This window comes from Zeus faber (assembly GCF_960531495.2).
Source record: "Zeus faber genome assembly, chromosome: 6".
Taxonomy (NCBI): domain Eukaryota; kingdom Metazoa; phylum Chordata; class Actinopteri; order Zeiformes; family Zeidae; genus Zeus; species Zeus faber.
Window position 1 is genome coordinate 6,472,153 of NC_137201.1, and position 7,500 is coordinate 6,479,652.

The following is a 7,500-nucleotide window of genomic DNA, read 5'->3' on the forward strand; positions in this document are numbered from 1 at the left end:
ATAGAAATAGATATGAAGATTATTTGTTTTATACTTCCACTCGTGCTTTGGAGACACTTTCCAATCCGGTCGTCACTCTCCTCCCCCACTGATAAAAGAAGGATGGGAGGATAGAGAGATGAGCGCAGGAAGGGAGGAGAGGGATATAGAGCATAAAGAAAGAAAGAGTGGGGGTACTACTTGATAAGGAGGAGGAAGAGGAGGGGGAGGACGAGGAGGAGGAGGATGAGGAGGAGGAGGAGGGAGGGCAGCAGGTGTGTGTAGGGACGAAGAGATCCAGACTCACTTTTGAAATTCTGTTAGTGTATTAAATAATGTGTGTTCTCATAGAAATACAAGATAATCAAAAAACTAAAACCAATGTCCTGAAGACCTAATAGCTTCTTTTTTTTTCTTACAAGATCGTGGCGCTTTGCTCCTTTTGTCATTGTTGCAACTGAAAACAAAGTTTATGACATGGCATGACATTATTTTATTTTTAAATATATATGGTTTTTTTACGTTACATACCTACACTAATTAACTATTTTTTGTGATTTGTCCACTTTTTGTCAGTAAACTGTCAGCAAAATGGTATATTTTTGTCACCAAATTTAGTAGTTTGTTATAGGCAGATAACGTGTGTCATTTTTATTTTTTATTTTTGGGGATCGGGCTCTCAGCCAGAGCTTGGTCTTGCATTAAAAAAAAACTTGGGAATCCCCGGGTTTATCGTAGTATATTGTGTGGTGTTTTTGGCTGATGTATGCTCAATGTGCTAAATTGTACAAAGTGTGTGTGTGTGTGTGTGTGTGTGTGTGTGTGTGTGTGTGTGTGTGTGTGTGTGTGTGTGTGTGTGTGTGTGTCGTGACTGTGTGTTGTGCGTACATCTGCAGTGTATTGCTTCACAATCCAGATGAACAAATGGATGCAATAATTCGATTATGGAAAGGATACATAAATAAATGAAAGAATGAATGAATGAATGAACGAACGAACGGATGAACGGATGAATCCAAAAAAAAAAAAGCAACAGTGAGGTTAAAAAAAGGAACAAAATAAATCGTTAAAGATTTACGTCCTGTCTCGTCTGCCCCGTCCACGTCGGGAGAAAAAAGAGCACTTTATGATCCAGCGGCTTCGTAGAGCGCCCAGCCACGCTGCGTTCATCCTCCCCGGTCTGCCCAGATAGACTGAAATATAACAGATTACCGAGACAAGAGCGTTCTGTTCCCGTGTTATCGTAAGAGGACGGCGGAGGCAACGCTAGCAGCTGCTCTGCACAGAGTGCATTTTGTTTGTTCGCTAAAACCCCTCAGAAATAAAACGATCTGTACTGAGGACTATACTGTAGATGTCTGGATTATATGGTACCATAATATTCATGTTTATGTACTGTAATTATTTGGATAGATGGATGGAGGGATGGATGGATGGATAAGCTAAGGATTAACTAGCAGATAGAAAAATGGGGAATCCACAATAAACAGTAGAAATAAACCAAACAATAAACATAAACCTAAGCTGAACAATGAACAAAGACAACAAAAAAAATATAGCTGCAGGCAGCAATACCCAGGGTCCAGTTTAGTGATGTTAGGTATGTATGACAGGTTTCTGAGGTTCAGAGGTTCCCAAATCTGCGCTCTGTGATTAAATGCGGAGACGTTTGGAGCGGACCGAGGGACTCTCTCCTACCACAGATTCTTTCTTTAGTCGCTCTCCTTTTGCGGTGATGGGGGACGCACTGGGCTCGGAGTTGGGAGGATTGCGAGTTCAAGTTCAATTTGGTGTTTTTGGAAGAACCGCCATGTCAGCATTGGGGGTGACTTTCCGTTTCCATGTTCGTTGTGGTATTTCTGTGAGTAACTACCATATCATGGCATCTATTTTTCCGACGCCTCGTTTGAATCTTGAACGCATCACTCAGTCGCTCATTCGAGTGGATTCGACTCTACGTCACAAGTTTTTGTGGGCTGCTGTTTTTAGTATTTTTCATTAATATGGCAAAGTTAAGCGGAACAAATAAATGAAATATCAGATCCACAGACCTCTACCAGGTAAGAAGGTACATAAATATACATCTAAACGTCTAGTTTGTAATCTCTAACCACTACAGAGCGACGGAGTCTACACCGCACACTGGACACGGTGTCAATGTTCGTTCTGAATCAGAACCTGCACATTTATAGTAAATAGTCTGATCATGTCACAAAGCGTCTTATTCTAAATCTCGTCTCGTTCATTTCTTTTACGAATAGTGGCATGTCAGTCTACCACGACCACCTGAATACTTGGGGTAAAATTTGGTCAGTTTTTCACTAATATCTGTTCCCTGTGGATGGATTTGGATGAAACCTAAACCACAAGATGTTTATGACATATCGGTTCTAACGAGGAATTAACCCTGTTCGTAGCTTTTGCCGTTCTTCTAAATAGTTTGCGATTTTAAAATTCTGAGAATTTTCCCAGCAATAACAATAGTGGTAATAATTAGGGGGCTGGACCCCTAATTATTACAACAATCTACTGATGAGCAATAAACAATAAATGTAAACCTAAGAATGAATTAAACTAGTACAATAAAATAAAATAAAAAATATTGATAATAAAGAAAAGATATACAAGGAATATACAACAAATCTAGAGTATATGAAACATTTTGAATGGTGGTGTTTAAATGTGTGTAAGTTTGCGCATATGTAACATTCATATATATATATATATATATATATATATATATAGTGATACTTTGACTTACGAGTGTAATTCTTTCCGTGAGGGAGCTTGTAATTCAATCTGCAGCAGATTCTCCATCTTTTCATGGACAGCGGTCCGCAGCTTAGACATTATTTCAACGCCCTTGGATGGAGTAATACCCTTTATCGCCTCCTTCTGCTTCAGTATGGTACATATCGTAGAAGTACTACGCTCGTACTGCCTCACCAATTCCATCACACGCACACCTCACTCATGTTTTTCTATGATTTTGCGCTTTAAGTCAATGGACGTCATCCGTTTCTTCTTCTCAGCACTTACTTACTTTTTCCAAAAACATGTCCTTACATCTGTGCACGTCCTCAACTCTGTGGCTCCTCCCCTACCTCCGACTTTTAGACACTGATACTCCATAACCACTAACACTCATTGCTTAGTACAGTATAACAACAGTACCCTCTCGAGGCCTTAGAGTAAATGTTTATAAACCATCACGCATTTTAACAAAACACACATAACAGTGTCTTTTTTTAAATTATTATTTATTTTTATTTTTAAAACAAGCCTTGTTTCCCTCAAACAGCATTTTTTTCCGCACAAATCAAGTCTCTGAGCAGGTTCAATGAACAGACCAGACCTGGTTCAGAACAGTCCATCAGCGTTCACCTTTGGCCATGGTGAGTTATGTTTTAGGCTCCCCTGAATGTCTGGTGGGTCATTTCTGGGGTTTGTGTTGTCAGGCACTGGGGACCCTGCAATGGGCACCGCTTGGAGATGGCGATGGTTTTCGCCTGAATAGAGCTCCTTGCTCCATCTCATTGAGGTACGACCTCTGTGTAGTGCTCTCACATGTCACTACTGCGGGTGTAGTCCATGCCTTTTGACTGTCCAGCCTTGTGAGAACATGGTCTCCTTGCTGCAGTGGTGTGAGTTCTCACACCATGACGCTTGTTGTAGTGGTAGGCCTGTTCACCTTTCTCCAAAGCATCTCTAGTCCTGGTGTGCTGTCTGCTCGGCCACTTTGGTTGCAGGTTCTTGGCAAGGATGGGCAGAGTTGTCCAGATCTTTCTGCCCATCAGGAGTTCAACCGGACTGACACCCGTGCTGCTGTGTAGAGAGAATCTGTAGGTCATGAGTGCGAGTAGCGAATATTTTTGTTTCAGAATACTCTTGGCTGTTTGGACTGCACAATCTGCATGTCCATTTCCTTGTGGGTTATGGGGGCTAGAGGTTGTGTGCTCGAAGTCTATCTCACAGGCCAGGTCTCTGAATAAATCACTGCTGAACTGTGGCCCGTTGTCGCTGACAACCTCCTCCAGTATTCCATATCGGGCAAATATAGCCTTCAGCTTCAACGTTACCTGTGTGCTTGTCGTGGTTGGCATGTGGAGTATCTCCAAGTACCTAGAGTAGTCTGCTATGAGGAGGAAATTGTCTCTTTCATGTTCACACAAATCTGTGCCAATTTTCTACCGCAGTCTGCCAGGGAGAGTTGTTGACAAAAGAGGCTCTCTGTGCTCTCCTCTGCTCACAACAGTATATGTTCTCAACAGTTCTCGACTTTGTGTGTTATCTGTGAGGCCAGGTCACCACACAGATGTGTTGGCTCTGTCTCGGCACTTGTTAAGCCCTCGATGGCGCTCATGTCTCAGGTATCACTATTCGTCCTAGTATCTCTGGCCTCATTGTCTCAGGTATTATTCTGCTACCTCTGGTTACTAACCCATCATGCACAGACAGTTTGTGTCTCATGGTACTTCCTAACACAGCTGTGTGTGTTTGCTATGTGTTTCGGCCACCCCCCTTGTATGTACCTGATAACCTCTTGAAGCTGCTCGTCAGCTGCTGGCTCTGCTCCGATGCTGTCCCACCTTTGTCGTGATGTCGGCATGCTGCTCATTACAGCTGCGACGTAGCACTCCATGTCTGTGTGAGACGATTATGCTCCGTGTCTCTCTGTGGGCTCCTGGTCAGGAAATCTGCCCCGACCGGCACATACTCTGCCTCCTGGTTGAAGCTCATCAACCACATGAGAAGTCTCTGGCAGCGAATCGGCACATTGTCGCGATATTTAGAGTTCAATTTTAATACAGGTAGGCCATAGAGGTACTGCTCAAACCTCTCACACGCCCACACACCCGCCAGGCACTCCTTTTCTATCTGAGCATACCTCATTTCAGCATCACTCAGTAGTCTGGAAAATGAAACTACCAGTCTCTAGTCCTCATCGTGGAGCTATAACAGGATTCTGAGACGACCGCTCTTGTGCACATCAAAGTACACCAAGGTAAGTGACATTTAGAGGAGTACTTTGAGTTGCTTGAAGGCTGCCTGCCGTGCTGGACCCCATGTCCACCCTGACTTTGATTTTAGCAGTTCATTCAGTGGCTGGCCTATTGTGGCTAGGTTGGGAATATATTTATCCAGGTATTTTACCATGGCGAGTGCTCTCTTTCTCCCCCTGCAATGTTTTCTGGTGGGTTGAGCTCTTTGATTGCAGACACCTTGACTGGGTCAATCGCGCACCGTCTTTGTAGATAACTTGGCCCAGGAGGTGTAGCTCCCCCTGTCTCAGCACACACTTTTCTGTGTTCAGCTTCAGGCCAGCAGACTCCAGTCGCTCCATGACTTTCTGCAACTGCTCTCACTCGTTGTTTCCTCTCATGTCCCTCCCGTGGATGATGATGTCGTCCATGTAGACTGCAACTCAACGCAGCCCTTCCAGTGTCTCTACCATCTTTCTTTGGAAGATCTCAGGTGCACTGGTTATCCCAAAAGGAAGAAGTTTAAAACAGTACATTTTATACGGTGTGATGAAGTTGGTCAACCTCTGGCTGTCTTTGTCTAGCAGCATCTGCCAGAACCCTGAAGCCTCGTCCAGCGAATGAGAACACTGAGGAACCACTCAGTTTGGCTAGCGCCTCCTCTGATGTTGGCAGGAGGAACCTCTATCGACAACTTTGTTTTGCTTCTTTAGGTCAACACAGATATGGGCCCTTCAAGACTTCGGGACAGGCACCATCGGGGCGCACCACTCTGTTTGTTCAGTTATGTCCTTGATGACGTTGTTGGTTTCCATCCGGTTCAACTCCTCTTTTACTGCACTCAGGAAGGGTATGGGGACTCTGCGTGCAGTGCATACTGCATAGGGCTGGGTGGTTTCCTGGAGCACAAATTTCACAGGCTGTGTTTTCAGTAGGCTGAACTCCTGTTCATTGTTACTGACCTCATTCACTTGCCATACTAGCCCCATTGCTAGAGACACTGGCCTGCTGAGTAGGTTATTCACACTCGCCCCTCTAAATATGTGAACAAATGTGTTTTGCCCTTGTAGCTGTCTGTGTTATAAACTGTCCTAGACAGTTCTAACCACCCCCTGGACCATTCAATACTTTCCTCGCTTTCCATAAGACTCGCTTGGGCTTGAGTGTTTTGAACACAGTTTTACTCATGACACTGCATTCAGTCACAGTGTAAATTTTAAGTAAAAAGTAAACTGGTCTGCTACCGATGTTCAATGTCAATGTGCAATCATCATCATCGTGAGATGTACTATTAATTGGGACCTGATAATATTGTCCATGTCCCTCACCCTCAGTCACTTCACTCACCAGCCTGCTTTTACACATTCTTTCCCAGTGTCCACTTTTCCTGCATCTGCTGCACATAAACACGCATACATACACATAAATTCGCTGTCACTGTGCCCCGAGCAGATGGAAACATGTCAAGACAAGGGCTCCTCCTGTGTTTGTGTGTGTGTGGGGCTGGGTGATTTAACCTGTGCTCGTTGATTGCTCTGACGAGCAACAGGCGTACAGCCACCCTCGACCCCAGGCCTAATTTACTAGACCCTAGACAGGCGTGGCTGCTTAAATCACACCACCCTCACACCACACTCATCATCACTCACACGCATAGGTCTGTTCTCATTGCTGGTTGACTTGAGCTTTCACCTCCTCTTACTGCCGTGCCTCCTGCACCGTCATCTCCAGAATGAGGTTTGGGATCAGCTGTAGCCTCTGTGACAGGTCCTTGTCCAGAATGCCCACCACAATTTGGTTCCTGATGTATTCCTCACGGTTTTCTCTGAAATCGCAGTGCTCTGACAGCTCATATAGTGCACAAATAAATGCTTCAGCACGTTTTCCCGTGCCCTGCCCTCGTTGAAGCCTCGGAACAAAGTATGCGTTAAAATTTCACGAAAACTACTACATCATACTGTGATTTGTCTTCTCCTTCTTTCTATAGGTAAAAGAGCTTTGAATATTCACCACTCCTTTTCCGAGTTCATACACCAACATCAACATGCTTATTTGAACTGGGCCGTCATCTTTGTCAAGTTTTGAAGCCTCCCTGCTCTCCGGCGGTCGAAAGTGTTCTTCATCCCACTTATGTCACCATTTAATTAACCGTGCCTCTGTTTATATAAGAATAACTATGGATTGTTCATTCCTTGTAACAAATGGCAACTTTATTGTTCCCGTCACTCCAGACACATGTCCATACATCCGTGCACTTCTTCAATTCCTCTGGCTCCTCCCCTACCTCCTTTACGGTCGTGACTGTCTTAAATAACCATCCATGACAGGGCAACTGAGTAATCATTTTAGTATTTTGTGCAAAATCGCTCATAATGTGTGTGTTGTAAACATGGATGGGACCCAAATGCAGGACACGGAGTCAGAGTATGTAAACGGGAAACGTTTATTTTACAATGGGATCCTGGCCTTGAGTTGGAGTAAAGGAAAAAGGATCCGCTTGTAGCAGATGGGAAGACGGGGGATGGATGTGCGGAGCTGG

At 44.2% G+C, this 7,500-nt stretch overlaps 1 protein-coding gene across 2 annotated transcripts in view; it reads left to right on the forward strand.

The window, feature by feature from the left end:
• The window catches only part of wt1a (WT1 transcription factor a), a gene marked incomplete at both ends in the record, with an annotated part of 27,956 nt that overhangs the window by 12,499 nt on the left and 7,957 nt on the right, over positions 1-7,500 (forward strand). The window lies entirely within an intron of this gene.